This window comes from Lithobates pipiens, unplaced genomic scaffold (assembly GCF_037356315.1).
Source record: "Lithobates pipiens isolate NorthernLeopardFrog02 unplaced genomic scaffold, aLitPip1_a1.2 Scaffold_13, whole genome shotgun sequence".
Lineage (NCBI taxonomy): Eukaryota > Metazoa > Chordata > Amphibia > Anura > Ranidae > Lithobates > Lithobates pipiens.
Window position 1 is genome coordinate 385,960,402 of NW_027507718.1, and position 20,436 is coordinate 385,980,837.

The following is a 20,436-nucleotide window of genomic DNA, read 5'->3' on the forward strand; positions in this document are numbered from 1 at the left end:
CTAGCGAACAGGAGTTCTTGGAAGCAGAGAACAGGGTGGTTTATTTGATACTATATGATAAGGTTAATGATGTAGCTAGAGGCAGAGTTGTGGGAAGCTTTTTATGCCCTTAGTATTTTGAATTTGATTTGTTGGGAGAACGGAAGCCAAGGAGAGATTGGCAGAGATCGGGTAGCTGACACCTCTACTAGTAAATGGTTGGTAAGGGGGATACAACTGGCAGTAGCGAATCAGATAGACTGAAGGGGGAATGGTCTGTTTAGAGGCAGGCCATAGAGTAAGGAGTTGCAATAGTCAAGAGATATCACGGGAGTGAAGTGGAAGTTTGGTGGTGTCATTGGTAAAAATGGGGCATTCTTTGGAATTCTTATTGTGGGGAAGGTAGCGAGATTTAGACAGTAAATAGTTGTGGGGCTGACAAAAGGGTACATAAAGAATTACAGCTTGCACTGGGCATGAGGGAAGGGAACAATATAAAGCAGGTTAGCTTACCATTCCCTCTCTTTGCTCTGAATTGCACAGGGTACTTCCAATTTTGCTGATATCAACTCTCAAGAGAAGCCTAAATCACTAGGCTCTATCGTTAAATTGTGCAGCAAATCCACGTCAATAAAGCTCCCTTATGAATGTAATCCATTACTTTATAAAGCATTAGAGCAGCATCACTATGAAGAATGACTATATAAAACCGACTCTGGTGGGACTCAAACCCACAACCTTTGAATTACTACACCAACTAGAAGTCCAATGCGCTATCCATTGCGCCACAGAGCCCTCTCTGAAGACTTTGTTAGAGGAGCTTGCCTGAGGAACTATTCAAGTCGTAACAAATAAACACAATTGAATAATGGTCACTGCTAAATAATAGGGATGAGCTCAAGATCTGGTCCAGATACAGTTTAAGATTTAAATTTACCTGCTTGGGCATGTGCCTTAGTGCAATATCTTTTGATATTTAAGTGGGAACCGGAGGTCATGTTAAGTAGAAATATTTGTACCGTTGATTAGTTGTTGGAGAAAGGAAGAGCTCAGCAATTAGGTGATGGCAGGAAAGACTATCCTGAATAGATGAGTTTGCAGGGATCACCTGAAGCATACAGACAGGGAAATAGCCATATAGATTGGTGTAGGGAATCTGAGAGGATGGGATAGTCCATGGGAAAATCCCAGAGGACACCATGGGATGAAGTGTTGAGGGAGCTCGCAAACAGGAGTTCTTGGAAGCAGAGAACAGGGTGGTTTATTTGATACTATATGATAAGGTTAATGATGTAGCTAGAGGCAGAGTTGTGGGAAGCTTTTTATGCCCTTAGTATTTTGAATTTGATTTGTTGGGAGAACGGAAGCCAAGGAGAGATTGGCAGAGATCGGGTGGCTGACACTTCTACTAGTAAATGGTTGGTAAGGGGGATACAACTGGCAGTAGCGAATCAGATAGACTGAAGGGGGAATGGTCTGTTTAGAGGCAGGCCATAGAGTAAGGAGTTGCAATAGTCGAGAGATATCACGGGAGTGAAGTGGAAGTTTGGTGGTGTCATTGGTAAAAATGGGGCATTCTTTAAATTTTATGCCCTTAGTATTTTGAATTTGATTTGTTGGGAGAACGGAAGCCAAGAAGAGATTGGCAGAGATCGGGTGGCTGACACCTCTACTAGTAAATGGTTGGTAAGGGGGATACAACTGGCAGTAGCGAATCAGATAGACTGAAGGGGGAATGGTCTGTTTAGAGGCAGGCCATAGAGTAAGGAGTTGCAATAGTCGAGAGATATCACGGGAGTGAAGTGGAAGTTTGGTGGTGTCATTGGTAAAAATGGGGCATTCTTTGGAATTCTTATTGTGGTGAAGGTAGCGAGATTTAGACAGTAAATAGTTGTGGGGCTGACAAAAGGGTACATAAATAATTACAGCTTGCACCGGGCATGAGGGAAGGGAACAATATAACGCAGGTTAGCTTACCATTCCCTCTCTTTGCTCTGAATTGCACAGGGTACTTCCAATTTTGCTGATATCAACTCTCAAGAGAAGCCTAAACCACTAGGCTCTATCGTTAACTTGTGCAGCAAATCCACGTCAATAAAGCTCCCTTATGAATGTAATCCATTACTTTATAAAGCATTAGAGCAGCATCACTATGAAGAATGACTATATAAAATCAACTCTGGTGGGACTCGAACCCACAACCTTTGAATTGCTACACCAACTAGAAGTCCAATGCGCTATCCATTGCACCACAGAGCCCTCTCTGAAGACTTTGTTAGAGGAACTTGCCTGAGGAACTATTCAAGTCGTAACAAATAAACACAATTGAATAATGGTCACTGCTAAATAATAGGGATGAGCTCAAGATCTGGTCCAGATACAGTTTAAGATTTAAATTTACCTGCTTGGGCATGTGCCTTAGTGCAATATCTTTTGATATTTAAGTGGGAACCGGAGGTCATGTTAAGTAGAAATATTTGTACCGTTGATTAGTTGTTGGAGAAAGGAAGAGCTCAGCAATTAGGTGATGGCAGGAAAGACTATCCTGAATAGATGAGTTTGCAGGGATCACCTGAAGCATACAGACAGGGAAATAGCCATATAGATTGGTGTAGGGAATCTGAGAGGATGGGATAGTCCATGGGAAAATCCCAGAGGACAGCATGGGATGAAGTGTTGAGGGAGCTCGCAAACAGGAGTTCTTGGAAGCAGAGAACAGGGTGGTTTATTTGATACTATATGATAAGGTTAATGATGTAGCTAGAGGCAGAGTTGTGGGAAGCTTTTTATGCCCTTAGTATTTTGAATTTGATTTGTTGGGAGAACGGAAGCCAAGGAGAGATTGGCAGAGATCGGGTGGCTGACACCTCTACTAGTAAATGGTTGGTAAGGGGGATACAACTGGCAGTAGCGAATCAGATAGACTGAAGGGGGAATGGTCTGTTTAGACGCAGGCCATAGAGTAAGGAGTTGCAATAGTCGAGAGATATCACGGGAGTGAAGTGGAAGTTTGGTGGTGTCATTGGTAAAAATGGGGCATTCTTTGGAATTCTTATTGTGGGGAAGGTAGCGAGATTTAGACAGTAAATAGTTGTGGGGCTGACAAAAGGGTACATAAAGAATTACAGCTTGCACTGGGCATGAGGGAAGGGAACAATATAACGCAGGTTAGCTTACCATTCCCTCTCTTTGCTCTGAATTGCACAGGGTACTTCCAATTTTGCTGATATCAACTCTCAAGAGAAGCCTAAATCACTAGGCTCTATCGTTAAATTGTGCAGCAAATCCACGTCAATAAAGCTCCCTTATGAATGTAATCCATTACTTTATAAAGCATTAGAGCAGCATCACTATGAAGAATGACTATATAAAACCGACTCTGGTGGGACTCAAACCCACAACCTTTGAATTACTACACCAACTAGAAGTCCAATGCGCTATCCATTGCGCCACAGAGCCCTCTCTGAAGACTTTGTTAGAGGAGCTTGCCTGAGGAACTATTCAAGTCGTAACAAATAAACACAATTGAATAATGGTCACTGCTAAATAATAGGGATGAGCTCAAGATCTGGTCCAGATACAGTTTAAGATTTAAATTTACCTGCTTGGGCATGTGCCTTAGTGCAATATCTTTTGATATTTAAGTGGGAACCGGAGGTCATGTTAAGTAGAAATATTTGTACCGTTGATTAGTTGTTGGAGAAAGGAAGAGCTCAGCAATTAGGTGATGGCAGGAAAGACTATCCTGAATAGATGAGTTTGCAGGGATCACCTGAAGCATACAGACAGGGAAATAGCCATATAGATTGGTGTAGGGAATCTGAGAGGATGGGATAGTCCATGGGAAAATCCCAGAGGACACCATGGGATGAAGTGTTGAGGGAGCTCGCAAACAGGAGTTCTTGGAAGCAGAGAACAGGGTGGTTTATTTGATACTATATGATAAGGTTAATGATGTAGCTAGAGGCAGAGTTGTGGGAAGCTTTTTATGCCCTTAGTATTTTGAATTTGATTTGTTGGGAGAACGGAAGCCAAGGAGAGATTGGCAGAGATCGGGTGGCTGACACTTCTACTAGTAAATGGTTGGTAAGGGGGATACAACTGGCAGTAGCGAATCAGATAGACTGAAGGGGGAATGGTCTGTTTAGAGGCAGGCCATAGAGTAAGGAGTTGCAATAGTCGAGAGATATCACGGGAGTAAAGTGGAAGTTTGGTGGTGTCATTGGTAAAAATGGGGCATTCTTTAAATTTTATGCCCTTAGTATTTTGAATTTGATTTGTTGGGAGAACGGAAGCCAAGAAGAGATTGGCAGAGATCGGGTGGCTGACACCTCTACTAGTAAATGGTTGGTAAGGGGGATACAACTGGCAGTAGCGAATCAGATAGACTGAAGGGGGAATGGTCTGTTTAGAGGCAGGCCATAGAGTAAGGAGTTGCAATAGTCGAGAGATATCACGGGAGTGAAGTGGAAGTTTGGTGGTGTCATTGGTATAAATGGGGCATTCTTTGGAATTCTTATTGTGGGGAAGGTAGCGAGATTTAGACAGTAAATAGTTGTGGGGCTGACAAAAGGGTACATAAAGAATTACAGCTTGCACCGGGCATGAGGGAAGGGAACAATATAACGCAGGTTAGCTTACCATTCCCTCTCTTTGCTCTGAATTGCACAGGGTACTTCCAATTTTGCTGATATCAACTCTCAAGAGAAGCCTAAACCACTAGGCTCTATCGTTAACTTGTGCAGCAAATCCACGTCAATAAAGCTCCCTTATGAATGTAATCCATTACTTTATAAAGCATTAGAGCAGCATCACTATGAAGAATGACTATATAAAACCGACTCTGGTGGGACTCGAACCCACAACCTTTGAATTATTACACCAACTAGAAGTCCAATGCGCTATCCATTGCGCCACAGAGCCCTCTCTGAAGGCTTTGTTAGAGGAACTTGCCTGAGGAACTATTTAAGTCGTAACAAATAAACACAATTGAATAATGGTCACTGCTAAATAATAGGGATGAGCTCAAGATCTGGTCCAGATACAGTTTAAGATTTAAATTTACCTGCTTGGGCATGTGCCTTAGTGCAATATCTTTTGATATTTAAGTGGGAACCGGCGGTCATGTTAAGTAGAAATATTTGTACCGTTGATTAGTTGTTGGAGAAAGGAAGAGCTCAGCAATTAGGTAATGGCAGGAAAGACTATCCTGAATAGATGAGTTTGCAGGGATCACCTGAAGCATACAGACAGGGAAATAGCCATATAGATTGGTGTAGGGAATCTGAGAGGATGGGATAGTCCATGGGAAAATCCCAGAGGACAGCATGGGATGAAGTGTTGAGGGAGCTAGCAAACAGGAGTTCTTGGAAGCAGAGAACAGGGTGGTTTATTTGATACTATATGATAAGGTTAATGATGTAGCTAGAGGCAGAGTTGTGGGAAGCTTTTTATGCCCTTAGTATTTTGAATTTGATTTGTTGGGAGAACGGAAGCCAAGGAGAGATTGGCAGAGATCGGGTGGCTGACACCTCTACTAGTAAATGGTTGGTAAGGGGGATACAACTGGCAGTAGCGAATCAGATAGACTGAAGGGGGAATGGTCTGTTTAGAGGCAGGCCATAGAGTAAGGAGTTGCAATAGTCGAGAGATATCACGGGAGTGAAGTGGAAGTTTGGTGGTGTCATTGGTAAAAATGGGGCATTCTTTGGAATTCTTATTGTGGGGAAGGTAGCGAGATTTAGACAGTAAATAGTTGTGGGGCTGACAAAAGGGTACATAAAGAATTACAGCTTGCACCGGGCATGAGGGAAGGGAACAATATAACGCAGGTTAGCTTACCATTCCCTCTCTTTGCTCTGAATTGCACAGGGTACTTCCAATTTTGCTGATATCAACTCTCAAGAGAAGCCTAAACCACTAGGCTCTATCGTTAACTTGTGCAGCAAATCCACGTCAATAAAGCTCCCTTATGAATATAATCCATTACTTTATAAAGCATTAGAGCAGCATCACTATGAAGAATGACTATATAAAACCGACTCTGGTGGGACTCGAACCCACAACCTTTGAATTAGTACACCAACTAGAAGTCCAATGCGCTATCCATTGCACCACAGAGCCCTCTCTGAAGACTTTGTTAGAGGAACTTGCCTGAGGAACTATTCAATCGTAACAAATAAATACAATTGAATAATGGTCACTGCTAAATAATAGGGATGAGCTCAAGATCTGGTCCAGATACAGTTTAAGATTTAAATTGACCTGCTTGGGCATGTGCCTTAGTGCAATATCTTTTGATATTTAAGTGGGAACCGGAGGTCATGTTAAGTAGAAATATTTGTACCGTTGATTAGTTGTTGGAGAAAGGAAGAGCTCAGCAATTAGGTGATGGCAGGAAAGACTATCCTGAATAGATGAGTTTGCAGGGATCACCTGAAGCATACAGACAGGGAAATAGCCATATAGATTGGTGTAGGGAATCTGAGAGGATGGGATAGTCCATGGGAAAATCCCAGAGGACAGCATGGGATGAAGTGTTGAGGGAGCTAGCAAACAGGAGTTCTTGGAAGCAGAGAACAGGGTGGTTTATTTGATACTATATGATAAGGTTAATGATGTAGCTAGAGGCAGAGTTGTGGGAAGCTTTTTATGCCCTTAGTATTTTGAATTTGATTTGTTGGGAGAACGGAAGCCAAGGAGAGATTGGCAGAGATCGGGTGGCTGACACCTCTACTAGTAAATGGTTGGTAAGGGGGATACAACTGGCAGTAGCGAATCAGATAGACTGAAGGGGGAATGGTCTGTTTAGAGGCAGGCCATAGAGTAAGGAGTTGCAATAGTCGAGAGATATCACGGGAGTGAAGTGGAAGTTTGGTGGTGTCATTGGTAAAAATGGGGCATTCTTTGGAATTCTTATTGTGGGGAAGGTAGCGAGATTTAGACAGTAAATAGTTGTGGGGCTGACAAAAGGGTACATAAAGAATTACAGCTTGCACCGGGCATGAGGGAAGGGAACAATATAACGCAGGTTAGCTTACCATTCCCTCTCTTTGCTCTGAATTGCACAGGGTACTTCCAATTTTGCTGATATCAACTCTCAAGAGAAGCCTAAACCACTAGGCTCTATCGTTAACTTGTGCAGCAAATCCACGTCAATAAAGCTCCCTTATGAATGTAATCCATTACTTTATAAAGCATTAGAGCAGCATCACTATGAAGAATGACTATATAAAACCGACTCTGGTGGGACTCGAACCCACAACCTTTGAATTACTACACCAACTAGAAGTCCAATGCGCTATCCATTGCGCCACAGAGCCCTCTCTGAAGACTTTGTTAGAGGAACTTGCCTGAGGAACTATTTAAGTCGTAACAAATAAACACAATTGAATAATGGTAACTGCTAAATAATAGGGATGAGCTCAAGATCTGGTCCAGATACAGTTTAAGATTTAAATTTACCTGCTTGGGCATGTGCCTTAGTGCAATATCTTTTGATATTTAAGTGGGAACCGGAGATCATGTTAAGTAGAAATATTTGTACCGTTGATTAGTTGTTGGAGAAAGGAAGAGCTCAGCAATTAGGTGATGGCAGGAAAGACTATCCTGAATAGATGAGTTTGCAGGGATCACCTGAAGCATACAGACAGGGAAATGGCCATATAGATTGGTGTAGGGAATCTGAGAGGATGGGATAGTCCATGGGAAAATCCCAGAGGACAGCATGGGATGAAGTTTTGAGGGAGCTAGCGAACAGGAGTTCTTGGAAGCAGAGAACAGGGTGGTTTATTTGATACTATATGATAAGGTTAATGATGTAGCTAGAGGCAGAGTTGTGGGAAGCTTTTTATGCCCTTAGTATTTTGAATTTGATTTGTTGGGAGAACGGAAGCCAAGGAGAGATTGGCAGAGATCGGGTGGCTGACACCTCTACTAGTAAATGGTTGGTAAGGGGGATACAACTGGCAGTAGCGAATCAGATAGACTGAAGGGGGAATGGTCTGTTTAGAGGCAGGCCATAGAGTAAGGAGTTGCAATAGTAGAGAGATATCACGGGAGTGAAGTGGAAGTTTGGTGGTGTCATTGGTAAAAATGGGGCATTCTTTGGAATTCTTATTGTGGGGAAGGTAGCGAGATTTAGACAGTAAATAGTTGTGGGGCTGACAAAAGGGTACATAAAGAATTACAGCTTGCACCGGGCATGAGGGAAGGGAACAATATAACGCAGGTTAGCTTACCATTCCCTCTCTTTGCTCTGAATTGCACAGGGTACTTCCAATTTTGCTGATATCAACTCTCAAGAAAAGCCTAAACCACTAGGCTCTATCGTTAACTTGTGCAGCAAATCCACGTCAATAAAGCTCCCTTATGAATGTAATCCATTACTTTATAAAGCATTAGAGCAGCATCACTATGAAGAATGACTATATAAAACCGACTCTGGTGGGACTCGAACCCACAACCTTTGAATTACTACACCAACTAGAAGTCCAATGCGCTATCCATTGCGCCACAGAGCCCTCTCTGAAGACTTTGTTAGAGGAACTTGCCTGAGGAACTATTCAAGTCGTAACAAATAAACACAATTGAATAATGGTCACTGCTAAATAATAGGGATGAGCTCAAGATCTGGTCCAGATACAGTTTAAGATTTAAATTTACCTGCTTGGGCATGTGCCTTAGTGCAATATCTTTTGATATTTAAGTGGGAACCGGAGGTCATGTTAAGTAGAAATATTTGTACCGTTGATTAGTTGTTGGAGAAAGGAAGAGCTCAGCAATTAGGTGATGGCAGGAAAGACTATCCTGAATAGATGAGTTTGCAGGGATCACCTGAAGCATACAGACAGGGAAATGGCCATATAGATTGGTGTAGGGAATCTGAGAGGATGGGATAGTCCATGGGAAAATCCCAGAGGACAGCATGGGATGAAGTTTTGAGGGAGCTAGCGAACAGGAGTTCTTGGAAGCAGAGAACAGGGTGGTTTATTTGATACTATATGATAAGGTTAATGATGTAGCTAGAGGCAGAGTTGTGGGAAGCTTTTTATGCCCTTAGTATTTTGAATTTGATTTGTTGGGAGAACGGAAGCCAAGGAGAGATTGGCAGAGATCGGGTGGCTGACACCTCTACTAGTAAATGGTTGGTAAGGGGGATACAACTGGCAGTAGCGAATCAGATAGACTGAAGGGGGAATGGTCTGTTTAGAGTCAGGCCATAGAGTAAGGAGTTGCAATAGTCGAGAGATATCACGGGAGTGAAGTGGAAGTTTGGTGGTGTCATTGGTAAAAATGGGGCATTCTTTGGAATTCTTATTGTGGGGAAGGTAGCGAGATTTAGACAGTAAATAGTTGTGGGGCTGACAAAAGGGTACATAAAGAATTACAGCTTGCACCGGGCATGAGGGAAGGGAACAATATAACGCAGGTTAGCTTACCATTCCCTCTCTTTGCTCTGAATTGCACAGGGTACTTCCAATTTTGCTGATATCAACTCTCAAGAGAAGCCTAAACCACTAGGCTCTATCGTTAACTTGTGCAGCAAATCCACGTCAATAAAGCTCCCTTATGAATATAATCCATTACTTTATAAAGCATTAGAGCAGCATCACTATGAAGAATGACTATATAAAACCGACTCTGGTGGGACTCGAACCCACAACCTTTGAATTAGTACACCAACTAGAAGTCCAATGCGCTATCCATTGCACCACAGAGCCCTCTCTGAAGACTTTGTTAGAGGAACTTGCCTGAGGAACTATTCAATCGTAACAAATAAATACAATTGAATAATGGTCACTGCTAAATAATAGGGATGAGCTCAAGATCTGGTCCAGATACAGTTTAAGATTTAAATTGACCTGCTTGGGCATGTGCCTTAGTGCAATATCTTTTGATATTTAAGTGGGAACCGGAGGTCATGTTAAGTAGAAATATTTGTACCGTTGATTAGTTGTTGGAGAAAGGAAGAGCTCAGCAATTAGGTGATGGCAGGAAAGACTATCCTGAATAGATGAGTTTCCAGGAATCACCTGAGGCATACAGACAGGGAAATAGCCATATAGATTGGTGTAGGGAATTTGAGAGGATGGGATAGTCCATGGGAAAATCCCAGAGAACAGCATGGGATGAAGTGTTGAGGGAGCTAGCGAACAGGAGTTCTTGGAAGCAGAGAACAGGGTGGCTTATTTGATACTATATGATAAGGTTAATGATGTAGCTAGAGGCAGAGTTGTGGGAAGCTTTTTATGCCCTTAGTATTTTGAATTTGATTTGTTGGGTGAACGGAAGCCAAGGAGAGATTGGCAGAGATCGGGTGGCTGGCACCTCTACTAGTAAATGGTTGGTAAGGGGGATACAGCTGGCAGTAGCGAATCAGATAGACTGAAGGGGGAATGGTCTGTTTAGAGGCAGGCCATAGAGTAAGGAGTTGCAATAGTCGAGAGATATCACGGGAGTGAAGTGGAAGTTTGGTGGTGTCATTGGTAAAAATGGGGCATTCTTTGGAATTCTTATTGTGGGGAAGGTAGCGAGATTTAGACAGTAAATAGTTGTGGGGCTGACAAAAGGGTACATAAAGAATTACAGCTTGAGGGAAGGGAACAATATAACGCAGGTTAGCTTACCATTCCCTCTCTTTGCTCTGAATTGCACAGGGTACTTCCAATTTTTCTGATATCAACTCTCAAGAGAAGCCTAAACCACTAGGCTCTATCGTTAACTTGTGCAGCAAATCCACGTCAATAAAGCTCCCTTATGAATGTAATCCATTACTTTATAAAGTATTAGAGCAGCATCACTATGAAGAATGACTATATAAAAACGACTCTGGTGGGACTCGAACCCACAACCTTTGAATTACTACACCAACTAGAAGTCCAATGCAATATCCATTGCACCACAGAGCCCTCTCTGAAGACTTTGCTAGAGGAACTTGCCTGAGGAACTTGCCTGAGGAACTTGCCTGAGGAACTATTCAAGTCGTAACAAATAAACACAATTGAATAATGGTCACTGCTCAATAATAGGGATGAGCTCAAGATCTGGTCCAGATACAGTTTAAGATTTAAATTGACCTGCTTGGGCATGTGCCTTAGTGCAATATCTTTTGATATTTAAGTGGGAACCGGAGGTCATGTTAAGTAGAAATATTTGTACCGTTGATTAGTTGTTGGAGAAAGGAAGAGCTCAGCATCTAGGTGATGGCAGGAAAGACTTTCCTGAATAGATGAGTTTCCAGGGATCACCTGAGGCATACAGACAGGGAAATAGCCATATAGATTGGTGTAGGGAATTTGAGAGGATGGGATAGTCCCTGGGAAAATCCCACAGGCCAGCATGGGATGAAGTGTTGAGGGAGCTAGAGAACAAGAGTTCTTGGAAGCAGAGAACAGGGTGGTTTATTTGATACTATATGATAAGGTTAATGATGTAGCTAGAGGCAGAGTTGTGGGAAGCTTTTTATGCCCTTAGTATTTTGAATTTGATTTGTTGGGTGAACGGAAGCCAAGAAGAGATTGGCAGAGATCGGGTGGCTGACACCTCTACTAGTAAATGGTTGGTAAGGGGGATACAACTGTCAGTAGCGAATCAGATAGACTGAAGGGGGAATGGTCTGTTTAGAGGCAGGCCATAGAGTAAGGAGTTGCAATAGTCGGGAGATATCACGGGAGTGAAGTGGAAGTTTGGTGGTGTCATTGGTAAAAATGGGGCATTCTTTGGAATTCTTATTGTGGTGAAGGTAGCGAGATTTAGACAGTAAATAGTTGTGGGGCTGACAAAAGGGTACATAAAGAATGACAGCTTGAGGGAAGGGAACAATATAACGCAGGTTAGCTTACCATTCCCTCTCTTTTCTCTGAATTGCACAGGGTACCTCCAATTTTGCTGATATCAACTCTCAAGAGAAGCCTAAACCACTAGGCTCTATCGTTAACTTGTGCAGCAAATCCACGTCAATAAAGCTCCCTTATGAATGTAATCCATTACTTTATAAAGCATTAGAGCAGCATCACTATGAAGAATGACTATATAAAACCGACTCTGGTGGGACTCGAACCCACAACCTTTGAATTACTACACCAACTAGAAGTCCAATGCGCTATCCATTGCGCCACAGAGCCCTCTCTGAAGACTTTGTTAGAGGAACTTGCCTGAGGAACTATTCAAGTCATAACAAATAAACACAATTGAATAATGGTCACTGCTAAATAATAGGGATGAGCTCAAGATCTGGTCCAGATACAGTTTAAGATTTAAATTTACCTGCTTGGGCATGTGCCTTAGTGCAATATCTTTTGATATTTAAGTGGGAACCGGAGGTCATGTTAAGTAGAAATATTTGTACCGTTGATTAGTTGTTGGAGAAAGGAAGAGCTCAGCAATTAGGTGATGGCAGGAAAGACTATCCTGAATAGATGAGTTTGCAGGGATCACCTGAAGCATACAGACAGGGAAATAGCCATATAGATTGGTGTAGGGAATCTGAGAGGATGGGATAGTCCATGGGAAAATCCCAGAGGACAGCATGGGATGAAGTGTTGAGGGAGCTCGCAAACAGGAGTTCTTGGAAGCAGAGAACAGGGTGGTTTATTTGATACTATATGATAAGGTTAATGATGTAGCTAGAGGCAGAGTTGTGGGAAGCTTTTTATGCCCTTAGTATTTTGAATTTGATTTGTTGGGAGAATGGAAGCCAAGGAGAGATTGGCAGAGATCGGGTGGCTGACACCTCTACTAGTAAATGGTTGGTAAGGGGGATACAACTGGCAGTAGCGAATCAGATAGACTGAAGGGGGAATGGTCTGTTTAGACGCAGGCCATAGAGTAAGGAGTTGCAATAGTCGAGAGATATCACGGGAGTGAAGTGGAAGTTTGGTGGTGTCATTGGTAAAAATGGGGCATTCTTTGGAATTCTTATTGTGGGGAAGGTAGCGAGATTTAGACAGTAAATAGTTGTGGGGCTGACAAAAGGGTACATAAAGAATTACAGCTTGCACCGGGCATGAGGGAAGGGAACAATATAACGCAGGTTAGCTTACCATTCCCTCTCTTTGCTCTGAATTGCACAGGGTACTTCCAATTTTGCTGATATCAACTCTCAAGAGAAGCCTAAACCACTAGGCTCTATCGTTAACTTGTGCAGCAAATCCACGTCAATAAAGCTCCCTTATGAATGTAATCCATTACTTTATAAAGCATTAGAGCAGCATCACTATGAAGAATGACTATATAAAACCGACTCTGGTGGGACTCGAACCCACAACCTTTGAATTACTACACCAACTTAGAAGTCCAATGCGCTATCCATTGACCACAGAGCCCTCTCTGAAGACTTTGTTAGAGGAACTTGCCTGAGGAACTATTCAAGTCATAACAAATAAACACAATTGAATAATGGTCACTGCTAAATAATAGGGATGAGCTCAAGATCTGGTCCAGATACAGTTTAAGATTTAAATTTACCTGCTTGGGCATGTGCCTTAGTGCAATATCTTTTGATATTTAAGTGGGAACCGGAGGTCATGTTAAGTAGAAATATTTGTACCGTTGATTAGTTGTTGGAGAAAGGAAGAGCTCAGCAATTAGGTGATGGCAGGAAAGACTATCCTGAATAGATGAGTTTGCAGGGATCACCTGAAGCATACAGACAGGGAAATAGCCATATAGATTGGTGTAGGGAATCTGAGAGGATGGGATAGTCCATGGGAAAATCCCAGAGGACAGCATGGGATGAAGTGTTGAGGGAGCTAGCGAACAGGAGTTCTTGGAAGCAGAGAACAGGGTGGTTTATTTGATACTATATGATAAGGTTAATGATGTAGCTAGAGGCAGAGTTGTGGGAAGCTTTTTATGCCCTTAGTATTTTGAATTTGATTTGTTGGGTGAACGGAAGCCAAGAAGAGATTGGCAGAGATCGGGTGGCTGACACCTCTACTAGTAAATGGTTGGTAAGGGGGATACAACTGTCAGTAGCGAATCAGATAGACTGAAGGGGGAATGGTCTGTTTAGAGGCAGGCCATAGAGTAAGGAGTTGCAATAGTCGGGAGATATCACGGGAGTGAAGTGGAAGTTTGGTGGTGTCATTGGTAAAAATGGGGCATTCTTTGGAATTCTTATTGTGGTGAAGGTAGCGAGATTTAGACAGTAAATAGTTGTGGGGCTGACAAAAGGGTACATAAAGAATGACAGCTTGAGGGAAGGGAACAATATAACGCAGGTTAGCTTACCATTCCCTCTCTTTTCTCTGAATTGCACAGGGTACCTCCAATTTTGCTGATATCAACTCTCAAGAGAAGCATAAACCACTAGGCTCTATCGTTAACTTGTGCAGCAAATCCACGTCAATAAAGCTCCCTTATGAATGTAATACATTACTTTATAAAGCATTAGAGCAGCATCACTATGAAGAATGACTATATAAAACCGACTCTGGTGGGACTCGAACCCACAACCTTTGAATTACTACACCAACTAAAAGTCCAATGCGCTATCCATTGCGCCACAGAGCCCTCTCTGTAAGACTATGTTAGAGGAGCTTGCCTGAGGAACTATTCAAGTCGTAACAAATAAACACAATTGAATAATTTTCACTGCTAAATAATAGGGATGAGCGCAAGATCTGGTCCAGATACAGTTTAAGATTTAAATTTACCTGCTTGGGCATGTGCCTTAGTGCAATATCTTTTGATATTTAAGTGGGAACCGGAGGTCATGTTAAGTAGAAATATTTGTACCGTTGATTAGTTGTTGGAGAAAGGAAGAGCTCAGCAATTAGGTGATGGCAGGAAAGACTATCCTGAATAGATGAGTTTGCAGGGATCACCTGAGGCATACAGACAGGGAAATAGCCATATAGATTGGTGTAGGGAATTTGAGAGGATGGGATAGTCCCTGGGAAAATCCCAGAGGCCAGCATGGGATGAAGTGTTGAGGGAGCTAGCGAAAAGAAGTTCTTGGAAGCAGAGAACAGGGTGGTTTATTTGATACTATATGATAAGGTTAATGATGTAGCTAGAGGCAGAGTTGGGGGAAGCTTTTTATGCCCTTAGTATTTTGAATTTGATTTGTTGGGTGAACAGAAGCCAAGGAGAGATTGGCAGAGATCGGGTGGCTGACACCTCTACTAGTAAATGGTTGGTAAGGGGGATACAACTGGCAGTAGCGAATCAGATAGACTGAAGGGGGAATGGTCTGTTTAGAGGCAGGCCATAGAGTAAGGAGTTGCAATAGTCGAGAGATATCACGGGAGTGAAGTGTAAGTTTGGTGGTGTCATTGGTAAAAATGGGGCATTCTTTGGAATTCTTATTGTGGGGAAGGTAGCGAGATTTAGACAGTAAATAGTTGTGGGGCTGACAAAAGGGTACATAAAGAATTACAGCTTGCACCGGGCATGAGGGAAGGGAACAATATAACGCAGGTTAGCTTACCATTCCCTCTCTTTGCTCTGAATTGCACAGGGTACTTCCAATTTTGCTGATATCAACTCTCAAGAGAAGCCTAAACCACTAGGCTCTATCGTTAACTTGTGCAGCAAATCCACGTCAATAAAGCTCCCTTATGAATGTAATCCATTACTTTATAAAGCATTAGAGCAGCATGACTATGAAGAATGACTATATAAAACCAACTCTGGAGGGACTCGAACCCACAACCTTTGAATTACTACACCAACTAGAAGTCCAATGCGCTATCCATTGCGCCACAGAGCCCTCTCTGAAGACTTTGTTAGAGGAACTTGCCTGAGGAACTTGCCTGAGGAACTATTCAAGTCGTAACAAATAAACACAATTGAATAATGGTCACTGCTAAATAATAGGGATGAGCTCAAGATCTGGTCCAGATACAGTTTAAGATTTCAATTTACCTGCTTGGGCATGTGCCTTAGTGCAATATCTTTTGATATTTAAGTGGGAACCGGAGGTCATGTTAAGTAGAAATATTTGTACCGTTGATTAGTTGTTGGAGAAAGGAAGAGCTCAGCAATTAGGTGATGGCAGGAAAGACTATCCTGAATAGATGAGTTTGCAGGGATCACCTGAAGCATACAGACAGGGAAATAGCCATATAGATTGGTGTAGGGAATTCGAGAGGATGGGATAGTCCATGGGAAAATCCCAGAGGACAGCATGGGATGAAGTGTTGAGGGAGCTAGCGAACAGGCGTTCTTGGAAGCAGAGAACAGGGTGGTTTATTTGATACTATATGATAAGGTTAATGATGTAGCTAGAGGCAGAGTTGTGGGAAGCTTTTTATGCCCTTAGTATTTTGAATTTGATTTGTTGGGAGAACGGAAGCCAAGGAGAGATTGGCAGAGATCGGGTGGCTGACACCTCTACTAGTAAATGGTTGGTAAGGGGGATACAACTGGCAGTAGCGAATCAGATAGACTGAAGGGGGAATGGTCTGTTTAGAGGCAGGCCACAGAGTAAGGAGTTGCAATAGTCGAGAGATATCACGGGAGTGAAGTGGAAGTTTGGTGGTGTCATTGGTAAAAATGGGGCATTCTTTGGAATTCTTATTGTGGGGAAGGTAGCGAGATTTAGACAGTAAATAGTTGTGGGGCTGACAAAAGGGTACATAAAGAATTACAGCTTGCACCGGGCATGAGGGAAGGGAACAATATAACGCAGGTTAGCTTACCATTCCCTCTCTTTGCTCTGAATTGCACAGGGTACTTCCAATTTTGCTGATATCAACTCTCAAGAGAAGCCTAAACCACTAGGCTCTATCGTTAACTTGTGCAGCAAATCCACGTCAATAAAGCTCCCTTATGAATGTAATCCATTACTTTATAAAGCATTAGAGCAGCATCACTATGAAGAATGACTATATAAAACCGACTCTGGTGGGACTCGAACCCACAACCTTTGAATTACTACACCAACTAGAAGTCCAATGCGCTATCCATTGCGCCACAGAGCCCTCTCTGAAGACTTTGTTAGAGGAACTTGCCTGAGGAACTATTCAAGTCATAACAAATAAACACAATTGAATAATGGTCACTGCTAAATAATAGGGATGAGCTCAAGATCTGGTCCAGATACAGTTTAAGATTTAAATTTACCTGCTTGGGCATGTGCCTTAGTGCAATATCTTTTGATATTTAAGTGGGAACCGGAGGTCATGTTAAGTAGAAATATTTGTACCGTTGATTAGTTGTTGGAGAAAGGAAGAGCTCAGCAATTAGGTGATGGCAGGAAAGACTATCCTGAATAGATGAGTTTGCAGGGATCACCTGAAGCATACAGACAGGGAAATAGCCATATAGATTGGTGTAGGGAATCTGAGAGGATGGGATAGTCCATGGGAAAATCCCAGAGGACAGCATGGGATGAAGTGTTGAGGGAGCTAGCGAACAGGAGTTCTTGGAAGCAGAGAACAGGGTGGTTTATTTGATACTATATGATAAGGTTAATGATGTAGCTAGAGGCAGAGTTGTGGGAAGCTTTTTATGCCCTTAGTATTTTGAATTTGATTTGTTGGGAGAACGGAAGCCAAGGAGAGATTGGCAGAGATCGGGTGGCTGACACCTCTACTAGTAAATGGTTGGTAAGGGGGATACAACTGGCAGTAGCGAATCAGATAGACTGAAGGGGGAATGGTCTGTTTAGAGGCAGGCCATAGAGTAAGGAGTTGCAATAGTCGAGAGATATCACGGGAGTGAAGTGGAAGTTTGGTGGTGTCATTGGTAAAAATGGGGCATTCTTTGGAATTCTTATTGTGGGGAAGGTAGCGAGATTTAGACAGTAAATAGTTGTGGGGCTGACAAAAGGGTACATAAAGAATTACAGCTTGCACCGGGCATGAGGGAAGGGAACAATATAACGCAGGTTAGCTTACCATTCCCTCTCTTTGCTCTGAATTGCACAGGGTACTTCCAATTTTGCTGATATCAACTCTCAAGAGAAGCCTAAACCACTAGGCTCTATCGTTAACTTGTGCAGCAAATCCACGTCAATAAAGCTCCCTTATGAATGTAATCCATTACTTTATAAAGCATTAGAGCAGCATCACTATGAAGAATGACTATATAAAACCGACTCTGGTGGGACTCGAACCCACAACCTTTGAATTACTACACCAACTAGAAGTCCAATGCGCTATCCATTGCGCCACAGAGCCCTCTCTGAAGACTTTGTTAGAGGAACTTGCCTGAGGAACTATTCAAGTCGTAACAAATAAACACAATTGAATAATGGTCACTGCTAAATAATAGGGATGAGCTCAAGATCTGGTCCAGATACAGTTTAAGATTTAAATTTACCTGCTTGGGCATGTGCCTTAGTGCAATATCTTTTGATATTTAAGTGGGAACCGGAGGTCATGTTAAGTAGAAATATTTGTACCATTCCCTCTCTTTGCTCTGAATTGCACAGGGTACTTCCAATTTTGCTGATATCAACTCTCAAGAGAAGCCTAAACCACTAGGCTCTATCGTTAACTTGTGCAGCAAATCCACGTCAATAAAGCTCCCTTATGAATGTAATCCATTACTTTATAAAGCATTAGAGCAGCATCACTATGAAGAATGACTATATAAAACCAACTCTGGTGGGACTCGAACCCACAACCTTTGAATTACTACACCAACTAGAAGTCCAATGTGCTATCCATTGCGCCACAGAGCCCTCTCTGAAGGCTTTGTTAGAGGAACTTGCCTGAGGAACTATTCAAGTCGTAACAAATAAACACAATTGAATAATGGTCACTGCTAAATAATAGGGATGAGCTCAAGATCTGGTCCAGATACAGTTTAAGATTTAAATTTACCTGCTTGGGCATGTGCCTTAGTGCAATATCTTTTGATATTTAAGTGGGAACCGGAGGTCATGTTAAGTAGAAATATTTGTACCGTTGATTAGTTGTTGGAGAAAGGAAGAGCTCAGCAATTAGGTGATGGCAGGAAAGACTATCCTGAATAGATGAGTTTGCAGGGATCACCTGAAGCATACAGACAGGGAAATAGCCATATAGATTGGTGTAGGGAATCTGAGAGGATGGGATAGTCCATGGGAACATCCCAGAGGACAGCATGGGATGAAGTGTTGAGGGAGCTAGCGAACAGGAGTTCTTGGAAGCAGAGAACAGGGTGGTTTATTTGATACTATATGATAAGGTTAATGATGTAGCTAGAGGCAGAGTTGTGGGAAGCTTTTTATGCCCTTAGTATTTTGAATTTGATTTGTTGGGAGAACGGAAGCCAAGGAGAGATTGGCAGAGATCGGGTGGCTGACACCTCTACTAGTAAATGGTTGGTAAGGGGGATACAACTGGCAGTAGCGAATCAGATAGACTGAAGGGGGAATGGTCTGTTTAGAGGCAGGCCATAGAGTAAGGAGTTGCAATAGTCGAGAGATATCACGGGAGTGAAGTGGAAGTTTGGTGGTGTCATTGGTAAAAATGGGGCATTCTTTGGAATTCTTATTGTGGGGAAGGTAGCGAGATTTAGACAGTAAATAGTTGTGGGGCTGACAAAAGGGTACATAAAGAATTACAGCTTGCACCGGGCATGAGGGAAGGGAACAATATAACGCAGGTTAGCTTACCATTCCCTCTCTTTGCTCTGAATTGCACAGGGTACTTCCAATTTTGCTGATATCAACTCTCAAGAGAAGCCTAAACCACTAGGCTCTATCGTTAACTTGTGCAGCAAATCCACGTCAATAAAGCTCCCTTATGAATGTAATCCATTACTTTATAAAGCATTAGAGCAGCATCACTATGAAGAATGACTATATAAAACCAACTCTGGTGGGACTCGAACCCACAACCTTTGAATTACTACACCAACTAGAAGTCCAATGCGCTAACCATTGCGCCACAGAGCCCTCTCTGAAGACTTTGTTAGAGGAACTTGCCTGAGGAACTTGCCTGAGGAACTTGCCTGAGGAACTATTCAAGTCGTAACAAATAAACACAATTGAATAATGGTCACTGCTAAATAATAGGGATGAGCTCAAGATCTGGTCCAGATACAGTTTAAGATTTAAATTTACCTGCTTGGGCATGTGCCTTAGTGCAATATCTTTTGATATTTAAGTGGGAACCGGAGGTCATGTTAAGTAGAAATATTTGTACCGTTGGTTAGTTGTTGGAGAAAGGAAGAGCTCAGCAATTAGGTGATGGCAGGAAAGACTATCCTGAATAGATGAGTTTGCAGGGATCACCTGAAGCATACAGACAGGGAAATAGCCATATAGATTGGTGTAGGGAATCTGAGAGGATGGGATAGTCCATGGGAAAATCCCAGAGGACAGCATGGGATGAAGTGTTGAGGGAGCTAGCGAACAGGAGTTCTTGGAAGCAGAGAACAGGGTGGTTTATTTGATACTATATGATAAGGTTAATGATGTAGCTAGAGGCAGAGTTGTGGGAAGCTTTTTATGCCCTTAGTATTTTGAATTTGATTTGTTGGGAGAACGGAAGCCAAGGAGAGATTGGCAGAGATCGG

At 42.4% G+C, this 20,436-nt stretch overlaps 11 non-coding genes across 11 annotated transcripts; all 11 read right to left on the reverse strand.

The window, feature by feature from the left end:
- Positions 1-689: 689 nt before the first annotated feature.
- TRNAR-UCU (transfer RNA arginine (anticodon UCU)) lies at positions 690-774 on the reverse strand. Its single transcript is given in 2 exon segments — positions 690-725; positions 738-774. It is a non-coding gene; the product is annotated as a tRNA-Arg (tRNA).
- A 2,579-nt stretch (positions 775-3,353) lies between these two features.
- TRNAR-UCU (transfer RNA arginine (anticodon UCU)) lies at positions 3,354-3,438 on the reverse strand. Its single transcript is given in 2 exon segments — positions 3,354-3,389; positions 3,402-3,438. It is a non-coding gene; the product is annotated as a tRNA-Arg (tRNA).
- Positions 3,439-4,817: 1,379 nt separating this feature from the next.
- TRNAR-UCU (transfer RNA arginine (anticodon UCU)) lies at positions 4,818-4,902 on the reverse strand. Its single transcript is given in 2 exon segments — positions 4,818-4,853; positions 4,866-4,902. It is a non-coding gene; the product is annotated as a tRNA-Arg (tRNA).
- Positions 4,903-6,017: 1,115 nt separating this feature from the next.
- Positions 6,018-6,102, reverse strand: TRNAR-UCU (transfer RNA arginine (anticodon UCU)). Its single transcript is given in 2 exon segments — positions 6,018-6,053; positions 6,066-6,102. It is a non-coding gene; the product is annotated as a tRNA-Arg (tRNA).
- A 1,114-nt stretch (positions 6,103-7,216) lies between these two features.
- On the reverse strand, positions 7,217-7,301 carry TRNAR-UCU (transfer RNA arginine (anticodon UCU)). The gene is given in 2 exon segments: positions 7,217-7,252; positions 7,265-7,301. It is a non-coding gene; the product is annotated as a tRNA-Arg (tRNA).
- A 1,115-nt stretch (positions 7,302-8,416) lies between these two features.
- TRNAR-UCU (transfer RNA arginine (anticodon UCU)) lies at positions 8,417-8,501 on the reverse strand. Its single transcript is given in 2 exon segments — positions 8,417-8,452; positions 8,465-8,501. It is a non-coding gene; the product is annotated as a tRNA-Arg (tRNA).
- Positions 8,502-9,616: 1,115 nt separating this feature from the next.
- Positions 9,617-9,701, reverse strand: TRNAR-UCU (transfer RNA arginine (anticodon UCU)). Its single transcript is given in 2 exon segments — positions 9,617-9,652; positions 9,665-9,701. It is a non-coding gene; the product is annotated as a tRNA-Arg (tRNA).
- Positions 9,702-12,019: 2,318 nt separating this feature from the next.
- TRNAR-UCU (transfer RNA arginine (anticodon UCU)) lies at positions 12,020-12,104 on the reverse strand. The gene is given in 2 exon segments: positions 12,020-12,055; positions 12,068-12,104. It is a non-coding gene; the product is annotated as a tRNA-Arg (tRNA).
- Positions 12,105-16,822: 4,718 nt separating this feature from the next.
- On the reverse strand, positions 16,823-16,907 carry TRNAR-UCU (transfer RNA arginine (anticodon UCU)). The gene is given in 2 exon segments: positions 16,823-16,858; positions 16,871-16,907. It is a non-coding gene; the product is annotated as a tRNA-Arg (tRNA).
- A 1,115-nt stretch (positions 16,908-18,022) lies between these two features.
- TRNAR-UCU (transfer RNA arginine (anticodon UCU)) lies at positions 18,023-18,107 on the reverse strand. Its single transcript is given in 2 exon segments — positions 18,023-18,058; positions 18,071-18,107. It is a non-coding gene; the product is annotated as a tRNA-Arg (tRNA).
- Positions 18,108-19,728: 1,621 nt separating this feature from the next.
- Positions 19,729-19,813, reverse strand: TRNAR-UCU (transfer RNA arginine (anticodon UCU)). Its single transcript is given in 2 exon segments — positions 19,729-19,764; positions 19,777-19,813. It is a non-coding gene; the product is annotated as a tRNA-Arg (tRNA).
- Positions 19,814-20,436: the final 623 nt, after the last annotated feature.